This window comes from Camelina sativa, chromosome 14, assembly GCF_030686135.1.
Source record: "Camelina sativa cultivar CO46 ecotype springtype chromosome 14, ASM3068613v1".
In the NCBI taxonomy this organism is placed as follows: domain Eukaryota; kingdom Viridiplantae; phylum Streptophyta; class Magnoliopsida; order Brassicales; family Brassicaceae; genus Camelina; species Camelina sativa.
Window position 1 is genome coordinate 14,815,164 of NC_141893.1, and position 24,688 is coordinate 14,839,851.

Here is a 24,688-nt window from a genome sequence, read left to right on the forward strand (position 1 = left end):
TCCACTTTTTAGTATCTCCTCTCATTTATCGGCTGAGTTATAGTAACGTAATGGCTGAGTTATCACAACAAACAATCTGAAAGCAAACGACTGAGTTATCCGAATTTACGGCTGAGTTATGGTATTTAAGGGAAAACAAAAGGTCTCGTCGATTCATATAACAGCTGAGTTATAGTGATTTATAAATCTGTAATGGCTGAGATATCGTAATACCGCCAAAATGGTGTTGTATAACTGGTGTTAGTTGCCTTGATACCGTAATACCACCAAATCATATAACTATGGTTTCCCGCCAAAATATGATTTCATGGCTGAGTTATAGTATTTTTGGGAAAACGAAAGGTCATGTGACGGCTGAGTTATAATATTAAAACGAAAGGTCTCGTCGATTCATGTGACAGCTGAGTTAGAGTGATTTATAAATCCTCAATGGCTGAGATATCGTAATACCGGCTAAATTATAAATCCGTAAAGTAGGATTTTTATAGACTTATAGTGATTTTTACACGTTCTATTATTAGGTTAACTTATGGTTTCCCGCCTATTATTAGGTTAACTTATGGTTTCCCGCCAGCTGAATCAATGGGGGTTGCGTTTCCAAGTTATTTTCCATATGTATTAAAGGTCCCTATTATCCGCCAGCTGAGTTATGGTTTAGTTATCATTACGCGTTGAAAGGTCTCTTTATGAAGCCGAAGGGGTACTTTTTGTAAACCAAAGCGACGCTTCGCGTATTATAAATACTTTTTGCTCTCGACTTACACATCAAACCTTTGTCTCACGAAAACGTATAAATCATCTCTCAGATTCGACAAATCCTATTACCTTTTTCCTTCAATCCGTCATAAATGGCCCATCGTTCTTCAAGCCATATAAGGTCTGATTTGAAATATCTGAACAGGGATCTTTCGCCAAACGTCACAGCAGGTAAACGCATACATCTTCATATTAGATTTGTTTTACTGTTAAGGTTAAAAGAGATTGAGTGTGTTTGCCTTTTTGTTAGTAACTGTTGATGACGACATTTTTCGTTGGGAGGCTACTCTAATCGGACCGGTGAACACCCCTTATGAAGGGGAAGTGTTTAAAATTAGACTTAATTTTCCACCTGATTACCCAAGACATCCCCCCAAGGTATCTATTTTTGATTATACTCCTTTTCATTTTAGCAAGCATGTGTATTAGGACTCCTCTTTTTTCAGCAACTCAACAGTTTTTTAAACAAAATTTCTTGATAATGCAGGTTGTTTTCATCACAAGAATTTGCCACCCAAACATATCAGATAATGGAGGCATTTACCTAAAAGTGTTGAGGGCCGACTATTGGTTTCCCATGTCGATTGTTAAGCTTTTCAAGGGAATAGTGGAGAATTTGATTGAACCAGAGGTCAATGATGAGGAACAGACCATTGAATATCTTGCCAACCTCTACAAATCTGATAGGAGAAGGTTTGAAGCAATGGCTAGAGAGATGACTAATTAATACGTTGGGAAGAAACTGAAATATGAACTTAAACAGTTCAAATCTATTTTAAAAACTCTTGAATAATTTATCTTGTATTTGTTGCTTTTAATAAAATATTACAGTCTGTTGTAAACTCCATTTTAAAAGATTTTTTTTCTTCAGATTCTACTGTTTTAAAACATTATAAACAACTTGTAAAGCCTTTAAAAAAGCAAATCAAACAGATATATCATTATAAACAACTTATAGAACCTTTTAAACCTTTCTAAAAACCAGATATACTCTTGTAAATGAATGATAAATGACTTGACGGCTGAGTTATAATATTTACGGGAAAACAGAAAGTCATGTTACGGCTGAGTTAGAGTGAGTAATGGCTGAGTTACAGTGAGTAATGGCTGAGTTATCACAAGAAACAATTTGAAAGTAAATGAACGATATATATGACTTGACGGCTGAGTTATAATATTTACGGGAAAACAAAAAGTCATGTGACGGCTGAGTTATAGTTATTTATGGATAAGTTATAGTGAGTTATGGATGAGTTATAGTAAATTTATGGCTGAGTTATTAAAAGAGATTGATAAAACACCACTAACAACAACATTAGTTTGCTTGGAATCCATAACCATTAACAACAACATTATGGAAACATAATCCCATCATACACTATCTCATCCTGCTATCTTAAATAGACCAAACATGATCATATAACCAAAAACTATCACAACTATCATCATCTTCATCCTTGCTTTCAATTCTGATTTTGCATCTTCAACCCTATCAAATAGCTCTTTCTCAAGCTCCATTTGCATCTTCTTCTCAATCTCCATTTCCATTTGTAGTTTTACAGTTTGAACAGAGAAAGACTCTACCTCATCCAACAGTGCCTCATCGACCCACTTGAAGACGTGGTCATCATTCATAAGCTATCAAGGTGATGGAGACAACAATTGGAACAAGAACAGATTCAACATAAACCAACAAGAACAGATTCAACATAAACAACACGAACAGATTCAACATAACCAAGAACAGACCCTACCTTCTTCGCAGCTGCAAACCCACAACGGAAGTATCGTCGACAAGGATTTGACTCCGATTTCAAATTTTTGGCCACGATTGCTTCTCCACACCAACATCTCTTAGGTACGCCAACAACTGTACCTCGTCCTCTCTCGGACATTTGATGCACTACTCGAATCTCCAGATACAATGCTCAAGATTTACGAGAATTTGATTTTTTAGGGTTTAGGCATTCGACATTTGGGGATTTTCGTTTTTAAGAAGAAGAACATCACTCGGGTCAACAACTGAATATTAATATTATTAGGTTAACTTATGGTTTCCCGCCAACAATTGAATATTAAAATTATTAAGTTAACTTATGGTTTCCCGCCAAAATATTGATTTACGGCTGAGTTATAACCATTACTGGAAAACGAAAGGTCATGTAACGGCTGAGTTATAGTGACTTATGGCTGAGTTATCACAAGAAACAATTTGAAAGTAAATGAATGATATATATGATTTGACGGCTGAGTTATCATATTTACGGGAAATCGAAATGTCTTATTCATGTTACGGCTGAGTTATAGTGAGTATGGCTGAGTTATCACAAGAAACAATATGAAAGTAAATGGTTGATATATATGACTTTACGGCTGAGTTATAATATTTACGGGAAAACGAAAAGTCTCGAAAATTCATGTGACGGCTGAGTTATAGTGATTTATAATCTTTAGTGGCTGATTTATCGTAATACCGGCTGAGTTATATTAATATGAAACATTACAAAAAGAAATAAAAAGAAAACAAGTTCAGAGTTCATAAAGAAGAAGACACGACATTACAATGGAATTCACTTCTAAAAACCGATTAAGAGGAGGAGGAACCATGAGCTTTTAGTTAATCCCAATCAAGAGGAGGAGGAACCACACACTGGTTGGCATCGGCCTCCGCAATCTCTCTCATCTCCTCTAACCGCTAAGTCGGCAAGTTCTCCACCCAAGATTTGATTCAGTTGGGATAGTTGAGCGTCGATTAGTTCCACTTGATGCACGAGTACGGTCTTCTCTTCCTTCTTCTTCATATGCTCATCCATCATACGCAGAATTTCTGTGTAGCGACGCTTTGACTCCACCTCGGCCGCGACTCTTGTCTGAGAAAAGGCTTCGGACACGGCCAATAGTGATTCCTCTTCCCACTCGTAATCTGGGACTCTTGCTGGTGATATTGCTTCTTCTGCCTTGCGTTTTTGACCTCTACTGGAACCCTCTCCGTCCATAGCTCGGCTATCAAAATAAAAACAACTGTCACCAACTGATAGGTGCAATGATCGGAAAATATGCAATAGATTGAGAGGGGATGGAGAGGAGACTTACATATGCAATGATCGAAGGATATATTGATATTGGTTGTAGAGGAGATTTGTAGGTGCAATATATTGTGAGCGGAGAGAAGGAAACGATACAATGAGTAAGAAACCGAAACGATACAATGAATTAAGAGAATACTCCCTCTGTATTAGAATACATGATGTTTTAGGATTTTCACCAGGATTAAGAAAACAATTAATGTTGTATTATTGTTAATTCAAAACAATAAATGATGTACTACAAGGTATTTAATCGTGTGTTTCCTTTTCTTTTCTACCATTTGACCTGGTAATTTAATTGTATTGCATGTATACATTTAATAGTTAAGTATCGTAAAAGCAAAATCATTAAATAGTTATTTGATTTTAAAAATAAAAATACATTAAATACACTAAGAAAATCATCCTTTTCGATACAAAATTAAATTCTAAAACATCATGTATTCTGATACAGAGGGAGTATAAAGGAAAAACAATAGGAAAACGAAAGGTCACGTCGATTATTAGGTTAACTTATGGTTTCCCGCCAAAATATTGCTTAACGGCTGTGTTATATTTTACGGGAAAACGAAAGATCTCGTATATTCATGTGATGGATGAGTTATAGTAAGTGATGGCTGAAATATATATATGACTTGACGGCTGAGTTAACAATAAAATTATTAGTCTATTTATTATGATTTAAAATATATATATGACTTAACAATAAAATTATTAGTCTATTTATTACCTCTCAACTACAAATAGAACCAAGTGTCTGAGTTATAATATTCCCGTTTTTAGTCTATTACCTCTCAACTACAAACTAGAATAAAATTATTTTTTACAACACTACGTCCGCTCTAGCACCCAAGATGCCGGATCTTCCCGACGACGTTTTCATAAAAATCGTTTCCCTTGTTGCAGAATATGCTGCAGATTATGGTGGATGGTCCTCACTTGGTTCTATTTTAAGGGCTGCTCGTAGGGGGAAAATGCAGTATACAGTAAAGAAGTTCTAAAGACAACTGCTATCTATTGCCTTTGTACTGATCCATCCGAAATCAACACATCCGAATCCCCTGATGGTGACCTCCAAATTGAAGGGCGGCGCAGGCCTTTCTTCGTCAGATGCTTTGAGGTCGGCAACCCCTTTGCCATTTACTTCGAAGGGCTAAGGGTTGTGGCTGAGGATAGAGATATCCAGCGTGGGATTGATATTCTCAGTCGTATTGTACCGGCCGATGCTTATGCCACCTTAGCATGTGGGGTACTAAGTATTTTTCAAGGGAATGAGGTTATGGCCGTCCATTACCTCCAGCTGTTTGATGCAAATCATTATCCTCTGATGTCTTCGGATGCCATGTTAACCGGTAATGATTTTCTGTTTGATTTATCTCGTTATAAGACGGCCCGGAAAAACTCATACTCAGCCACCCATCGCTATCCTGACAGCCCGCCACTCCCTAAACCCGCTTGTGCTGTGATGTGTTGTTTGGATTATGGTTTCCATTCTCTCCGCTATGGAGACTATGAAATCATGTGCAAAAACTGTTACCTTCTGTGGTTGTCCCTCAAAGTCTCTGAGATCCTTTAGGGTTTCCAGCAGTGATTTCCAGTTTTATCTTATCAATTCGTGACTCTAATTTCTGTTTATTTTAAAATAATTATTATCCATTTCTTCGTCTAGTTTCCCATCTTTTTCATGTATTAAACGTTCCTTTTTTCTTCGGCTAATTCTATGTATCCACCTTTCATGCTTCCACATTTTAGTATCTACTCTCACTTTGAGGCTGAGTTATAATATTTACGGGAAAACGAAAGGTCAGTCTCCATTCATGTGACGGCTGAGTTATAGTGAATAACGGATGAGTTATCAAAATGAACAATCTATATGGCTGAGTTATCAAAAGAAAGGTCGCGTCTATTATTAGGTTAACTTGCCAAAATATTGCTTAACGGCTGAGTTATAGCTTTACGGGAAAACGAAAGATATAGTCGATTTATGCCATGCCTGAGTTATAGTGAGTTAGGACTGAGTTATCAAAAGAAACAATATGAAAACAAACGACTGATTTATACAACTGATATGAAAACAAACAATATGAAAATTCTATGTATCCACCTTTCATGCTTCCACATTTTAGTATCTACCTCACTTTGAGGCTGAGTGATAGTTTTACGGAAACACGAAAGATCACGTCGATTCATGTGACGGCTGAGTTATAGTGAATAACGGATGAGTAATCAAAATGAACAATCTATATGGCTGAGTTATCAAAAAGAACGGTGTTTCATTAAATGTGTTGCACGGTCTTCTATAGTTTTACGGAAACACAAAAGGTCACGTCGATTCATGTGACGGCTGAGTTATAGTGAATAACGGATGAGTTATCAAAATGAACAATCTATATGGCTGAGTTATCAAAAAGAACGGCATTTCATTACATGTGTTGCACGGTCTTTTATAGTTATTCTCGGGACACAGCAGAAATTTCGCTGCAGTCTGATTGGTGGACTCAGCGGCGGTTACCTCCCATGACTCTATATAAATAGGGTTGAAGGTTGGAAAAATAAAACATTCTAACTTCCACAAATTTAAGAAATAGAAGGATGATAGCCGCATCCGGCAATCGGGCTCCCCAACCAGAGAACCATTGGAGACTGACGTTTAGGCGTTAATATTATATATATATATATATATATATATATATATATATTTTGTTGTTTGGATGAAGTGTAATGGAAACTAATCAAAACGATTTTAGCGAATTTTTATGTTTGAAATTTGGCTAACAAGATATAGTCGATTCATGTCATGGCTGAGTTATAGCTTTACGGGAAAACGAAAGATATAGTCGGTTCATGTCATGGCTGAGTTATAGTGAGTTATGACTGAGTTATCAAAAAAAACAATATGAAAACAAACGACTGATTTATAATATTTACGGATTCATGTGAGGGCTGAGTTATAGTTATCAAAAGAAAGGTCGCGTCTATTATTAGGTTAACTTATGGTTTCCCGCCAAAATATTGCTTAACGGCTGAGTTATAGTTTAACGGGATTCATGTTATGACTGAGTTATGGTGAGTTATGGCTGAGTTATCAAAAGAAACAATATGAAAGTAAACGACTGATTATATAGCTGAGTTATATTTTATGACGGCTGAGTTACCGTGAAACGGGACGAAATGTCTCGTCGATTCATGTTATGCTTGACAGCTGAGTTATTACACAAAATAAAATAAATCTCCCTAACTATAGAGCACAAGTTTTCGCATTGTGCCCAACTTGCTTACATCGCGAACATGCGTGTTGCTTCCTAGGGCGTTTATTTTCAATGGCAACTTCCAAAGATGATTTAATCCTACGCTTCTTTGGCCTTCCTGGCTGGTTCACAACAATCGGAGGCAAGCACTTCTGATTTTCCACAACTTCAGGAGCAGGGAATGATTCATTTGGAGGCATGATGGAACCAGCCCATCCGTTAACCAAATCGACACTCCTAAATTTTGTATCACACATGGATATACGAGACACATCCATATGCTCTGCAGCTGCGATTGCATGGATGCATGGTATTTTCTCGTGGTCGAAACGACGACATGTGCAACTTTTTATTTCTAAATTTACAACATGAATAGATGATCCATATTTCACTTGCACACGTACAGCATCAATCGTTTGTACCTCCATAAGTCTTGCTGCAGTGACACGGTCCTAGTAGGGAGTAGAACAAAAACAAAACGTTTTAGGCTGAGTTATGAAAACAATTACGGCTGAGTTATTGAAACAACAATGGCTGAGTTATGAAAACTATAATGGTAATGGCTGAGTTATGAAAACTATAATGGTAATGGCTGAGATAAGGAAACAATAACGGCTGAGATATTGTAACTGTTATGATTGAGTTATCAACATTGACGACTGACTTATGTAAACTTACCTGTAACAGTTTCTCAACACCTCGAGTGAGCGTTGTTAGCTGCGATTTTGCATCCTCTCTCCGTTCAGAAAACCATCTGGTCATCATATCTCTTATCGATTCTAGAAGTCTAACTATGGGAAGACTTCTAGCATTTGACAGTGCATTGTTCATTGATTCTGCAATATTCGTTGTCATTAAATTGTACATTTCACCCGGGAAATGAACACGCGCCCACATTCGGGATGACGTGCTTCAATCTCATTGAAAGCCTCATTAAAATCAGTTAGCCTAAAACACTTTGCCGCTTTTTTCACCAGAGGGAACAAATGTTTTCCTTTGAACTTCACCAAGATGTTCTTATACAAATGGTAAGTGCAAATTCCACGCGAAGCCAACGAATACACTTGACCAATCGCTTTCCCTATTGACTTATGTCTATCGGATATTATCGCAAGATCCTTTTCGTCTGGAATGGCAACTTTGAGTTGTGTAAAGAACCAACGCCAAGACTCATCATTTTCAGTGTCAACAACAGCGAAAGCTAATGGGAAAATTTGAAAGTTACCATCCTGAGCTAGGGCTGTTAGAAGCGTCCCTTTGTAACTACCATGGAGAAACGTTCCGTCGACAACAACAACTTTGCGCATGAAAGCAAACCCAGCAATACTCGCACCAAAAGCAATAAAAACATATTTGAATCTATCTTCATCACCTATTTGAAGACGCGTGACTGTACCCGGATTTTCCCTTTTTAACTTGTATATGTAAGAAGGCAACTCGCTAAAACTTTCCTCAGGAGTTCCCTGATCGATCTGCCTTGCATTCAGCAGCGTTCGATATGCCTTCCAATAACCCATCTGTTGACACCAACAAATTAATAAATCAGCCATAATATATATATATATATATATATATATAACTCAGTCGATACATTCAAATACGTCAGCCGTAAATAATCAATAAATGAGCCGTAAAATGAGCCGTAAATAATCAATAAATGAGCCGTAAAATGTAAATAAGTCAGCCTATACATACCTATAACTCAGCCATTATTATCAACAAGTCAGTCGAAACATAGTAAAATGTAAATAACTCAGCCTATACATCACATACCTTTAACTCAGCCATTATTATTAACAAGTCAGTCGAAACATAGTAATTACCTTTAGACTAAATTGCTTATTGAAAATGACTCCGACACTTTTAGGTTTAACATCCGGACCAAGATCACCACGATAGTCCCTGTAAAGACCTGCCAATACATCAGCTGTTGATTGGCAGCATCTAGTAGAACGTTCCGTCACAGAACATGTGTGTTCCGAATCGTATACACGAACATGAAAATCCGGGTCATCCCCTTGTACAGATGCACGAACTCTCCAAAGACATCCTTTAACCCAACACCTAAAAACCACTTGTCTCGGATTTGAGGTTGGTACATTAAAATCAAATCCATCCCTAACCGAAATAAGTTTCACGTGATTCCTGAACTGCTTTTTGCTACTGAATCGTTGTCCTACAGCAATTTTTAGCGTTGACACCTCCAACCTAATAGCCTCCGGATTCATCTTCGATCCGACAAAGTTATCATCTTTATGAGCTTTCTTCTGAGGAGGTGGAGAAGGTGGGTCTTCCTCTTTACTCTGAGGCTCGCCCAATACAGAAAACTTCTCATCATCAGATGATTCACCATCGGAGTCGTCGAAAACATCAAATCGGGTTGAAAATTCATCGTCTTCTTCTTCGTCAGATGCTACTTCGACAGCTTCTTCTTCGTTTCTTTGTCAACGATCTTACCATAATCAAAACAAGTGCCTTCAAATCCCCCACCGTACACTTCGTATGTAGATTCTGCTTTCGAGTCTCTGCTTCGCCTAACTCCACTAGTTTCTGTAGACTCTTTCGCCGAAAACTCTACACAGAGACGTAGCTGATCGGTTTTCCATAGCCCCAAAAAACATTGCAACTGTCGATCATTGGAGACAAAAACTGGTGGAGTATCATGCGCCAAATGTTTCATTGCCCTGTTCGAGAACATGTAGCTCAGCTTTAGCTCATGGCTAAACGCGTCCAATCCGTAGTCTTCAAGAACAAGCTTCACAAGCTTGTCGTGTGTTGTGCTTCCGTCTATCTGCACAACTATACACCCTCTATCGTCGGAGTTAAATACATATCTCTGTGTCTTTATCCAATTACCGGACACAACTAGTACCGGAACTGGATCCATGAAAGATAATGAAGAACAAGGTGGAGAAGAAGTAGAAGAACAAGGTGAATAAGAAGGTAAATAGTTCACTTATTAACCAGTTGAAGAACAAGAGTCGAACGACGTTTCGTATTTCCGGAGAAAAAAGATGATGACATGGAATGCTGACATGGATGCTGCGTCCGACGTGGAAAGTCAGCCATCAAACAATACCATAACTCAGCCTAACCAAAACTCAGCCACAACATGAAAAACATTACAGTAATTAAAAAACAAAAAAAATTGCTGCCAAACTCAGCCGCTTCATCAACTGAAAATATGTAACTCAGCCGTATCGTTTGATAAGTTAGGTGTAACTGAATAACATTCTAGTAATTAATCTTTTGCTAATAAGTCAGCCATCAAACAGCTGAGTTGTCGATAAGTCAGCCTATGACGGCTGAGTTATGCTCATAAGTCAGCCGTTTTTCATAACTCAGCCAGTCGGAAATTGGTAACTCAGCCGTGTCGCAGTGATAACTCAACCAAAATTTTGACAACTCAGTCGTGTCGTAGTGATAAATCAGCCAAAAGTTTGACAACTCAACCATCAGGTGAAAACTCAGCCGTAACTACAGCTGAGTTATGCGCATAACTCAGCCAGATTTAATAAGTCAGCCGTGACGCTTTGCTGACTTATGAGCATAACTCAGCCAGATTTTCATAAGTCAGTCGTCCGCTCTTACTCAAATGTTTTTCCGATAACTCAGCCGCAGCATACCTATAACTCAGCCGCAACATACTCTGTAACGCGTTACGGCTGAGTTATGGTTACACGTCAGTGATTTCTGACGTGGCGTCTGACGTGGCAATGGCATTTTTGTAATAACGTTTTTTCGGTAACATAAAACACGGGCACGCTGGGTATTTTGAAAATACCCGAAACATTCTAGTAATAAAAAAGATTTTTGTAGATTCTGGTAATATTACCTAAAATGAGTAACATTTGAGTAATTCACCCTATTAACTATGTTGCATGAAAACTCTTTTTGAGCTGCGTTTCCCGTTTCCGAAACGTTTTGGAAACGGAAACTCGGAAACAAGTCACGGAAACACAATTTCTAAAAATCTCTGTTTGGAAACACGATGGAAACTCTGTTTCCGTTTTGGAAACGCGACGGAAACTCTTTTTTATAATTTCAAAATTTAATTAATAAATAATTTGAAAATATAAGTATTCATGATACAAATAATGAAAATAATACAATATAATTAATAGCTTAAAAGTTAAAATCCCTAAATATATGACTATGTTGGTCAAAAAATTGATTTTGAACGTTCATTTTTTTACATTTTTACTTTTAATTAAACTATTTAATATTTCTGCTTTGAATTTGTGTTGTTTCAGATTTTTTTTAATATGGTTTTTATGTTTGGGGACTTATTATATCTATATATCTGTATAGACATATATATATATATGTTTCCTACACTTTCCATTACTTAATTTTTGAAAAAAAACGTTTCCCGTTTCCGAAACGTATCGTTTCCGCGTATCCGTTTCAGTTTCCATACAACCTAGGATATTAAATTTTATGAATTATATTCTTCCGTGCATGCTAGAATCTAGTTCTCTTTATTGTTAGATAAACATGCTTTATTATATTAAACTAGAATTTAGACCCGCGCACGCGCGGGATTTTAATTTTTTTTTTTTTATCAATATAAATTGTTGAGCTTAAATATAATCATTCAAAATTTTGAGTATAATCTATATATATAAACACTAAACTTACTTTACTAAGTGATATATTGTTGAAGATCATATTTATTTGTTATATCTATTTGCGTGGGATTTTGTTTAAATTTTTTTATCAATAAGAATCATTGAATATAAATATAATTATTTGAAAATTAAAAGATAAATTTATATAAACACTGTACTTATTTTACTAATCTATATATAACATATATTATCTATTGTGGAAATAATTTTTTTCTGGCAAATCAACAATATATCACATGATAACAATAAATGACTGAATAACTTCACTGGAGAAGTAAACAATATTGTCGACAATCTTCTGACATTTTATCATTAGAAGAGCTCATTACATAATGAGATCCCATGAAAACATATTTTTTAAAAAGTTCTAACGGTGAATGTCGATTGTTGACCTAATTATAGAGACCATTTAAACATATTGATATCCCACATTAAATGCAAATATACAAAGTTTCATGAACAGTTTTAGTGATATGTCGCTACAATGGTGTTGTTCAAGTGCATCATCTGCCATAATAGAATTTTCGACCAAGTCAAGAATGTCTAAATGGGAAACGTTTAAACCCGACAATGAATATCCGTACTAATCCAAGTTACATATTTTTAAAAAACCTCATATTTTTTTGCAGATGTTAATTTTGTGATGCATCCTCAGTTTCGTCTTCTCAAAAAATATATAGTTTACTTTAAATATGTTGTTTTTGCCAATATTTTAGGTTAAAATCATTTGATCAAATTGATAAGTCTCGAGCTTGTTTTATTTATATATATATTTTGATCATGTTGTTAAATTGTTGCTCTAGTTTATAATAGAAAATTTGTTAGGAATGCCTTTTTTGAGATACTTTTTTAACATTTTCATTTTTGTCCTCTTTTACACGATTACAATATGTTAAATTAGTATTTAGAATTTTTTTTTTATAGGTTTGGGTTCTCTATTTACATTTAGGGTATAGTTTTTATGAGGTAGAGTTTAGTATTTGGAGTTTAAAGTTTAGAATTTAGTCATTTTATATATTAAAAAGGGGTATTTTTGAAAATAGACACCAATAAAGGGTATTTTTGAAAAGTGACATAGAAAAAGGTATTTATGCCCCTTAATAATATACCTTATGAGATATACTACACAAATCACATATCACTTTTTGTAACGGCTTACATATCATTTTTTCTATATTTTATGACCATTGATTTTCTTTTTAGATGGAATATTTTTTTCAAATTATTTTTCATAGTTTTCCTAAAAAAATATGACCCTTACAATATCTTCATTTTAGATTAAAACTTTTAAGTTGTGTTAATTAATTATTTTTTTGGTCATTATTGAATCGAAAAGGCTAATCCCTAATACGCAGGGTAACGCGGCTTAATGGAGTCGAACTCTGGTGGGTTCGGTCGTAGAAGAGGTGTTGTAACGACTTGACTAAAGACATTTCCCTAATTTTTTTTGTTTTTATAAGTGAAATTTAATAATAAATCTTTGTAGTATATGTTTCTTATAAACTAATGTTCCACTTCAATTACTTTTCTGTTTAGATACTTATAAAATACAATTACAAATTATTATTTTTTACTCTACCATGCATTAAAATCTTACTTCCATTCTAATCCATTATAAATTTTGGAATATGATCATTTTTTGGTTATAATTTGAATAATAACATTTACTATAACAAATTCATAGTATTGATTTTAATATTTTAACATTTTCATTTATTTTACTTAATTCGTTTTCAAATAGTTATTATTTTTATTATTTACTAATTTTTTATATATTATTGTTTATACTATATTAAAATTTAATTAACTTTCCTTATTTCGTTTTTTATTTATTTTTTAGTATTATTAATTATAAATAATAAATAAGCAATTTAAAATAGTATTTTTTGTGCAAAAGCAAAAAAAAATATTGATTAGGTGGATGATGATGTGGAGGAAGGAGAAGAGAAAAAATGTAACTTTATATATATAGATGGGGGTTTTCGAAAATACCCTTTTTCCTATGTCACTTTTTAAAAATACCCTTTCATGTTGGTCATTTTCAAAAATACTCTTTTTATATGAATAAAATCACTAAATTCTAAACCCTAAGCTCCAAATATTAAACCCTAACCCCTCAAAATTATATCCTAAATGTAAAATGAGAACCAAACTTAAAAAAAAATATTCTAAAAATTAATTTAACACATTGAAATTATGTAAAAAAGAGTACAAATGAAAATGTTCAAAAAGAAGGTATTTTTGAAAAAGGGTATCCCAAAAAAGGTATTTTTAACAAATTCTCTGTATGGATTTCAATATATATATATATGTATTGCTCTATTTACAGTGAGCAGAAATATCGACAAAGCAAAATTAAGTTTGAGATTTATAATCTCAATTTTTGTTTTCGTCTTCTTTTGAGGCAAGAAAGCAGTCCTGGGCAAACGGTTCAACCCAAAAGAACCGATTTTATTCGGTTTCGGTTTATGTCCAGTTATTAGATGTAAACCGATCGGCGGAACTTTAATTGGAGTGTGGGTTGTTTTCCCAAAATTCTTGTGACAATAACTAGATAAATATTAATTATATAAAAAAAACTTACGGTATTCCATTGAATGATAAATCGGAAAATAGTAACAAAATATAAAACCTTAACTTTCACAATTTCGAAAAAAGAAACTCAAATTCTTAAACTACTAGATTTTCCGTTGACCGCACAAAATTAGGCAACTTTTAACATCTTCCGTTAACTACACCTTAACTTAAATTTTTAAAAAGTTATTTAACCTCAACTTTTTCACTTGCCTCTCTCTGTTAAATAAGAAGTCAGGTTCTGTACTTTGTCATTCACGAGCATCAACAACCCAAGCAAACACATTTTCAACAGCTACGAGTCAACTCAAAGAGCATATCTCAAACCTAGAGATGTCAAAACAAACCCGGACTGATTCTAACTCAGGTTATATCTTAGATTTTTGTTAAATGTTGCATCTCAGTGAGACAAAAACGTTTGCAGATTCTATTGCATTGCAGCTAGATTTGATGCATGTTGGTGATATATATCATGGCTTAACCAAATCGAAAGTAACTTGGGTTGAACTAAATACGAAAAACTGTACTTACGTAGTTACGTACATAGAATTATAGAAGTGGAGCTTCCTCTTTTAGTGGTCATTGCCCCCCTTTAATTAGACGTCCTTGCCTTTTAAGTTCGAATCATACGTCCTCTTTCGTCTTGAATTCTCCTATAGTATAAGAGAAATAGTTATGACTTATGAATACATTTGTGACGACTGACGAGTTGTGGTTATTTTATATACTATATAATATATATGTATATATATATATATATATTAACTATTTTGATGCGATTTATTTTAATAATAAACAATAAATATCTCCTACAAGCATTTAACCTTCCTCTTTTATCTTGATATATTCCGACGAGCCGTTACACAATACGTACGCACATGTATCCTTTATATTCAGTGATCGTATGTTTAGATGTTAGATCAGATCAGATAAATTTTATCAAAGCACCTAGCCACCTAGGGATGTCGTAGGAAGGTGGAACGCTTCGATTTTGATGGAATACAAAGGGAAGTAAGCTTCCATTGTGAGATACCCTTTTGCTTGTTTCCATAGTTTTGATTTGTGGGTGTTAGAAGACATGGAGAAACACGAATGGCATTTGTATTTGTTTGGTCTAATCACAATGTTATCATCAACAAAAGATCATAATATGCGCAGACAATTATAGTTGTCATTTTACCTTTTTAGGGTCTTCGGTGACTAGAGACATGCACTAACACTACTACTCGTTCGTATTACTACAAAGACAAAGCATTTATGAAACGTATTTAGACAGTTTCACCTGGTTCGATTCAATCCGACCATATTGAACCATGACCCAAACACTAATTATTCGGCTTCCCATCCAATTTCGAAAACATCCTCTTTTACCAAAGTCAAATTACTATGCGAGTATTTAATTTGCTTTTAGAAAATTATATGGAAAAGAAAAGAGAGAGAATAGATATTTTACAAGTTAGCAAAAAAAAAAAAAAAGAGAGAGAATCTTTCCGGTGTAAGGAAAATTAAAACATATTGAACAATTTCATGATGGAAAGGTAAAACTTCTTTTCATAAGAAAAAAAAATCAATATAACATAGATAATTCTTTTTGCGAATCTTTTTCCTTCCCATACAACACAACTTAAAACGCACTTTCACAAAGCACAACTTATATATGTGTGTGTATATATATATATATCATCTTAATTATATCTAATAATATAACTAGAAAATTATTTATTATAAATAGATAGTTATTTCATAATGGGAAAATGGTAACAAAAAAAAAAACCTCAACTTCACATTTTCATGAATTAAGCAAGCAAAATAGATACAAGATTTTTCGTTGTGATCTGCACAATGTTAGTGAACTTTTAACATCTTCTGTTAACTAGACCTTAATTTAAATTCAAAAACAAGTCAGATACTCTTGTTCTTTTCACTACCACTAAGGTTCACTTTCTTCTCTCATTTGAAAAGTAGTCGGTTCTGTATTTTTTCATTCATGTTAATCAACAGCCCTAACAAACACATTCTTATCAGCTAAGCCTAAGAGCCAACACAAAGGGTTAGGTTGATTTCTCATAGTCATACCAAAGGTTACCATCCCCGGATTTTTCTGAACTCAGGTTATCTTAAGTTTGTATGAAGTTAAATCTCACTTACACAAACAAAAAAACATAGTGGATTATACTGCAGCTAGATTTGATGCATGTTTGTGATATACCGATATATCATATATCATGGCTTAAGCTAAGCACAACATGATCAAAAGTCGCTCGGATGAAGCTAAGTAGGAGGGAGTGTCGATGCACCCTGATCCTATGGATTGAAATAAATATGAATAGTATAGTTAATTTTGTAAGTTCTGAGACTAAAATGTAGTATAAATTAGAACGAAAAAAAACGGCGTTCAAGGCAGAGCAGAGAAGGATAAGAGAAAAAAAGAATGTTTTTGATTTTACTGAACCAAATATAAGCTTATTGTTCAGTAAAGTCAAAAACATTCTTTTTTTTTGGTTCAGTAAAATCAAAAACTCTTCTTACCTACAACTTTGTTCAATAGTTGATACAGTTGGAAAAGGTGAAACTGTATCGGTTATCATTCTCGGCTTTTGGGAAGTTTCGAAAAATACCATAAGTTAAGGTAGTATATATGCAAAATTCTAAAATTATTCTGAATTTTTTTGAAATAACAACATTAAAAAAATTTAAAAAAAAATCCATTCTTCATCGATTTTTCATTATATAATTAAACTTATGGAAGAATGGGATTCTTACACAAAATGCCATTTATTGAGCCAAATCTTTTGCTTTGGCCATTTGTCTCAATAATTTTCAATTTTGCCATTTTTACTATTTTTAAATATGAAATATTTCAGAGTTGTTTTTCATAAAACACATACTTAATAACAAAAACTATACCCTAAAAAAAACTGAAACCTAATAAACCCAAACATCATGTGTAAATTTGTGTTTTTAAATATAAATAAGTGATATTTTTTTTAAGTATTTAGAAAAATGACAAAACCTATAAACACCACTCAAATAAATCCCTATCTAGTAATTAACTCCCTGAGAATTCAACATATTCCACATATGGCAGAATCAATACAATAAAACTTGAATGTTTCTCTCCAGAGCATGACACATCAATCTTAATATTGAATCTATTGACAACTCAGTTAAAATTTCTAACCAATAAAAACATTTAAATTAATACAGCTAAGCTGATTTTCTGCTTACCTGTCAATATTTACGATTCTAAAAAAATATTAAAACCCTATAGAAGAAGCGACGAACGATGATTGATTGATGAACTTGTGAATTTTTAACTCTAATTTACTTTCTAGCCCAAATTTTTTTAACTTTCCATCCAAGTTTTGTTTGTTATTACTCAAATCTTGTCCTCGTCCTCTTTGGATTCTGTTGTTTGTGTGATTTATATCAAACTGGGTTTTGTTTCCAAGATAATTGTTCTGTATTGATTCCTCATTGATGTATATTAGAACTGAGGAAATTATGTTTTTCTTGGATCTGATTATAGTAGATTTCTTCCAAATAGTTTTGTATATTTACTCTTTCTCTCTTTCTCACCTTTGAAATCATCGCCGTTGGAATAAGAAAAGAGCTGGTTGCATAACCCAATTCCTCGTTTGTAATGGCGGCATTACGTTTTTTGATGGAATTAGTTTCGTTTGTGTTGATTATTGTGGAACATATGTTTTGAAATTGTTCGATTTACACAGTCTTGTTGATGAATTTGGCATTGGAGAACGAAGTAGTTACTTGCTTTTGATGTTCATGCTTCATTATAGAGATGATTAGATTGTTATAGATTAGCCTTTTTACAAAGAATCTTGAGTTGTGTACTCGTGTGATGACAAATTTGTGACAAACTCGTTTTTTTTTGTAATTAACTGATGAGTTTCTGTCAGTCTGATACTCTGCGGGGAAAGAATATATGGATACCGAATGGACTAATGAGAAGCATAGTTTATATCTTAAATCAATGGAAACTTCATTCGTAGATCAGTTATATAGTTCCCTTGGTGCTCTCGGGAAGAAGGACAATGTATCCGAATCAACGAGTTTCGGTAGCAGCGGTAGGATACCGTCTCAAGAACAGGTATAAGACATTGTTTTTTTTTTAATTATAGCTGAAGTTGTAATATCACTTTTCATAGAAATTTTCATTTTGTCTATATGTTTTGGCAATTAGTTCAATGTTCTTCAGGATGTTTTCTAGTAGAAGATTAATGTGAAACAACCTGAACATCGGAGTAACAGAAGACACAGTGGTGGTTCTCATGAGTTTCTTAGGAGTCCATGGATCAAGCATTATAAACCTTTAGTAAAGGCACAAATTCAGGTAAAGGGTGAAGGTAGTTCCGAGCTCGAAAGTCAAGTGATCAGCTCAAATGGGAAGACAGTAATGGTCATATGCAGCTCTGGTTCAGCCTCAACTCTCAAGCAGATATGCTCTCATTTGCGTGACCACGACCAAATCAGCGTTGGAGAAGGTATTAATTTATTATGATGAGTCTTATTCCTCTGTTTATATATGCTGTTTCAATTCTTTTTTTTTTTTTTTTTTTTTGTAAATTAGCAAAGGAGATGGATGAGTACGATAGTGGAGGCTCTTATTTGTACAAGGGAGCGGCTCTGAAGTTTGAAGAGTGATGCTTCTAATTCTTCGGCAGGAGCCTAAATGTTAAATGCTATCATAAGTGGACTTTGCTTCATTATCTCTAAATGTTATTGTTTTCTTGAAGTTTATGTGTTGTATTTTGTGGTTACTCTTAAACTCACCGTCTAATCAACTGATCTAATTGACTCGATGAAACTATTTTTTAATACCAAAACTATAAAAAAATCAATCTAACAATATTTACAATGTAAATGAGTTATTAAAACTCTAGACAACCATTTTGGTCCAAGAAGATTTTTTTAATAAACTATCTACAATATTTTTTTCTTTTCAAAACTACCCTAATGTTTTTTTTAATTGAAATGGTAATCTAAATCATGAAAATACAATTTATAATATATTTTTTAATTAAATATGTAATTTTATTTTGAAGTGAAGACGGACAGAACTTGTCTTTTTACAACAATAAAAAGTGAGTTTTAAAAAAATTCACAAAAAAGGAAAAAAGTTTAGTTTAAAATAAAAAAAGCATAGGTAGTTTTCAAAATATATATCATATATAAGGTAATCAATGCATAAGTATGATATATAGGTTTTTTTTGGTAGAAAATTAAGAAATATAGACTAAACGAAATGTAATTAATTTGGTGAGGTATAAAATAAGATATAAATAACTTCATAATTGGCATGTGTTAGTTCTATTTTCATAGTAGAGAGATCATAGTAACCAAAATTTTATGTAGGTTTGCATAATGAAAAATTTAATTTAGTAACAAATATTGAACGTTGTGAAAGTGATATACTATTTATATGAGTAGTCATAGTATATAATGTTTTAAAATATATTTAGCTTTTGTTGATTGTGCCGATAAAAGCGAGAGAATTTGTTAAAAATACCCTCTTTAATATATCCCTTTTTAAAAAATACCCCTTTTTTGGTCATTTTTATTTTTGCCCTCCTTTAATTTTTAATGACTATTTTACCCTTAGATGAAAAATATTTTAATCAATAAAAAAAAGAAAATTTTCCCGCCAAAAAAATTTCCGACATATTTTCCTGCCAAAAAAATTTCGAAAAAAATTTTCCCGCCAAAAAAAATTTACAAGGCTTTTAAAAGGTTTTATAAGGTTTTTACCTTATAAACACCTTGTAAAGGCTTTTAAAAGATTTTTCAAAGGTTTCAAATGGTTTTTAAAAAGGTTTTTAAACACATTGTAAACACTTTTAAACACCTTTTTTTTTTTTTTTTTTTTTGACAACAGAGAACCTTTTAAGCACCTTGTAAAAACGTTTACAAGGTTTTTAAACAAATTGTAAACACTTTTACAATGTGTTTAAAAACCTTGTAAACGTTTTTACAAGGTGCTTAAAAGGTTCTCTGTTGTCAAAAAAAAAAGAAAAGAAAGGTGTTTAAAAGCATTTACAAGGTTTTTAAAAGCGTTTACAATGTTTTTAAAATGTATAAATTTCAAAAAAATTGGCGGAAAAATTTTTCGATTTTGGCGGGAAAATTTTTTTTTGGCGGGAAAAAAATTTCGATTTTGTCTGGAAAAAAATAATTTTTGGCGGGATTTTTTTTTTGGCGGGAAAATATTTTCGATTTTGATGACTGTACATTCTTGTTGTCACTCGTAAAAGAGTAATTTGGTCATTTTGTACATAAAAAAAGGTAGTTTTAAAAATGGTCAACATGGAAGGGATTTTAAAAGAGACATAGAAAAATGGGCATTTCTGTGAATGCCCCTAAAAGCGACTATATAATCAATCATAAAGTTCCATTTAATACAGAGATCAATTACAAGTTTATAAATTGTATTTATACGAAAAAACAAAAATAAAAAATACCTACGGGGTAGCGCATATTTAACCTAGTTATAATTAACTCGATTATGGCTTGCATTAATCGACTAAAGATTTTGACGTGTGTTTTTATTTCATCAGTTTCTATATGGTTCAATAAAAAAAACATCAAGTGTCATTTTCTCAATATATTGTAAGTATGAAAATATATGCAATATTTACTAAGATACAAATTTCAGTTACGCAAAAGTTATACGTTAGAGTTTTAAAAATTGGGGAAGGCTAAAAGAATATATAGATATAAAAACATATTGTTAATAAATGAATTAAATTTATAATATAATGATGTGAAGTAGTTTATTCGGGCATAAACCAAAAGTATATGAATTTTTATTTTTTTCTGTCATCAGAGTTCAAAGTAAAATTGTGTTGACTCCATCCCCTTTGTAATACATACAATATTTTTATAATTACATTCATATGCGGGAAAATGTGAAGATTTTTTAAAACTTAAGTTTTCATTAAGAACATGGTGGTACAATAATAGTATCTTTTAGTAGATTTTTACTATGTATGCTGGTATTTCTAAAAAAAAAAAATGCATTGTTATCATAATAATTCACTCAACTCAATAAGTAAAAAAACTAATAGCAAGGTGATGATAAAAATCCCACCCAAAAAAACTAATAATTTGTTTTCAACGTCTTTGTACTCGGGTGGTAAAACAAATAAAGTCTTAAATTCCGGTATTGATCTCATTCATATTCTTAATTATTTCTAAACCAAAGCTAAATAACATCGAACCAAAAGAATCGGAAAAAAAGGAAGCTTTTAAATTAATCAAAATAGGAACGTTTGACCGGTTTGCTTTAACCAAACCGATATATAATTGGGTTACTGTAGCGCGTAACGAACTTTTAACAGACTCCAAGATCGATTCACTTCTCTCTGTTACAACTTCTCCGATGATAATCTCTTCTCCTCCTCCTTAACTCCGCCACCGGAGTATCTTGCGCCGCAACTCCTCCGTAACAGAATCATATCCGCCGTCGTCGAACAACTCGGGATTTCGCACTCTAACGACGTATCTTCTTTCCAACGGCGGCACTACTCGACGACGTAGCTTCTTTCCAAAGGCGGATATACTCGACGACGTATCTTCTTCCAACGGCGGCGCTAATTCCCCTCACTTACCACATCGTTCTTTCTTCAACTTCTCTCTTTCAAATATCTCCGTCGCTTAACTCTTCACTTTACGGCGATACTGCTTTAGCCGATAGTCTTCGTCCTTGGCCTCTCGTCTTCGTCGCTTCCGTTTCAATATAGCACAGTCTCAGCAAACTAGTTCTTAGAGCCAGAGGTATTCTTGTTTTAAGTTTACTTTTTTCAAGATTCTTTGAAACTGTGTTGAGTATTGGGCGAAGACGTGGATGGCATCAGTACGAATACCGCCTCCCTTCTCAACAATCTCTTGTGGTTGTGAGTCATATGGTTTATAACCCTGGAGATGATTCGACTCTAGCTCAACCGTTTGATGAATCTCAACCTCTTATGGGGCACCTTTGGTGATGGTGTAGCTGAAGATCAGCCAATGAGGGACATTGAAGCAATTATGGAAGAACCGGAGGGCAATGCGATTCCTGATGGAGCTGAAGACAATGATGCGTTAGAGGAAATGATGCATTACTTCCAAGAACTTCTATCTGTGGACAACATGGAGATTGATGCAGCATGATCTCAGTATTCCTTTAAATATTCTCACGAGCTTTGCTAATTTCTCACTGGATGGTTCTTCTTTGATTGTACTACATTCCGGCAGACCTGTTCCGGAGTATCAGTCTGGTATATCTCTTTTTTTTTAGGTACCCGAAACTATTCTTTCAAGATTCCCTGAAACTCGAGTTTTGTTTTTCAAAATTCTGTATGTGTATCATTTCTATTGTTTCTCTATGGAATATGGTTGTCCCACTGAAAAATAAAAGAAGAGATGAATGTGTGCTATATGAGATTGCATTAGTGAGTTTTTTTTTTCTTCTTCCAAGTAATAGGTCTTTCCTAAACATAAAAGGCTTCTCTATCAATAAGGTTAGGTTATCGTGTAGTGAGTAGTACAGAGTAAAAATCAGATCCCGGAAAAGAGTAATTATTGAGGTAGAAGATTTAAGAACTGCATAAATGTTAGTCATTGACGTTTCTCAGTGTTCTGCAACCCTAATCCTAAGTGCATGGATTTGAGTTTGCAACCTAATCCGAGCAGAACTATGGCAACAGTGAGGTCATCTCCAATGCAAAGAGACTTTCATTGTCTCTGAACATTATTCTATATATAATTTTTGTTTCTTTTTAAGTTAAGAGACTCTTTGATATGAATTAAATTTATATGTCTCCAATGGTAGAAAACCATATGGGTTTCTTTAGAATTTAGAATTAAAAAATAATATTTTAAGTAGAATTCACTTTATATTTTATAATACTGAGAAATAATTGCATTTCATAAAATTGAACATAAACATGACATATAAGCATATTTGAAAGAAAAAAAAAGGCATAAATTAAAAAAAAAACATTTAGTTGTAATCTTGATTTGGCATATTCCACCTGCTGACTTCTTTCGATCTGATATGAACATTCTACCACCTGAGTCGATGTTTTATGTCGTTATATTAATCTAGTGTAAAGTATACCTTGGTTGGTCATGTACAGCAACGTTGAATTCCTCTGCGATTTTGATTAGCCTGCAAAGCATCTAACCTTGTTTTTGCTGCAACATAGAAACTGGACTAACATAGATACAAAAATGAATATACCAATGGCAGTATGAGACATAGTACCTCAATAGTTAATGCTGAAAGAAAATAAAATCTCATCTCATGCATTTGAGAGGTGAACAAGACACCATAAAAGTTAATCCATATTAAAGTAGGAGAGAAACAACAAACATGCGTAGTGACAGAAGGAGTATGTGCTAACTGAGTTTTCTCAGACCTGAGTGAAGTTTAACTCTATTAGAATACAATCTAATTGACAGTAAAATTCTAGGGCTGGGATCAGTTTCTTCTCACCTGAATTCCCCAAAAGCCTATGTGATGGCTGCCTATGAAGTTTAGGATTCCCAAACACCACTAAACAGATGGATCAGCCAATTAACACAAATGATCACAATATTTTCTACTAGATCACTCGCTCAGCTCAGTTCATGTTACACCATTAAATCAATAAGATCACTCTCTCACAATCATCAAAATTCCTCTGCACTTATATCATATTCATACCATAAGCTTTCCAACACAACTAAGCTCACGGCAAAAAATCAAAAATGAGAGAGTGAACCGGTTTACGAAACCACAAACCCCACCAAACCAAGATAACACACCTTCGCAAAGGAGAAATCATAAGGAATCAACAGAGAGAAGACTTACCACTTGGAGGCGGCGGAGGATTCTTCTTCGAACCAGTGGCGGATGTGCTTGACGTTACCACTTACGACGGTGGCAGTTTGCTTGACGTGGCCCTTCAATAGCAACACCACGGCGCCTACTCCAACCCCCGTCGCTATGAAATTCGTCAAACCCATTCTTCCGATTAAAATCCAAACTACAAAGAATCCTAATTTTCTAATTCCCAATTCAAATAACCCTAATATTAATCATATATAAACAACCCTAATTCATCAAGATTTACCAACAAAAACAAGAAGAATCGTACCAGGAGAAGCATAAAGCATGTCTTCGTTTTCGCCATCATCGTCTCTCGACCACCAGAGCCAAGAAAGAGAGAAAACTCGGGAAAGAGAAAGATCAAAAAGAAAAAAAAAGAAAAAAATTGTCTAAATTTTTGACCAATTAGAGACCGCCACGTAGCGTCTCTTACCATCTCCAAAAACTCTGTTTTCAGAGACGATCCTGCAGTTTTATTTTGTTTTTCAACACTTTTTTTCAAGAGACCATGCTAAAGAGACC

General features: G+C 33.7%; 1 long non-coding RNA gene and 2 pseudogenes across 1 annotated transcript; 2 read left to right on the forward strand and 1 right to left on the reverse strand.

Annotated features, from left to right (window-relative positions):
• The first annotated feature begins 848 nt into the window (after positions 1-848).
• Positions 849-1,483, forward strand: LOC104743661 (ubiquitin-conjugating enzyme E2-16 kDa pseudogene; annotated as a pseudogene).
• Positions 1,484-18,241: 16,758 nt separating this feature from the next.
• On the forward strand, positions 18,242-18,960 carry LOC147928225 (cold-regulated protein 27 pseudogene; annotated as a pseudogene).
• Positions 18,961-23,192: 4,232 nt separating this feature from the next.
• Positions 23,193-24,564, reverse strand: LOC147928226 (uncharacterized). The gene is made up of 5 exons (XR_015580720.1): positions 24,435-24,564; positions 24,149-24,281; positions 23,792-23,978; positions 23,561-23,714; positions 23,193-23,464 (listed from the first exon to the last, which is right to left on the reverse strand). It is a non-coding gene; the product is annotated as an uncharacterized LOC147928226 (long non-coding RNA).
• Between the last annotated feature and the right edge of the window lie 124 nt (positions 24,565-24,688).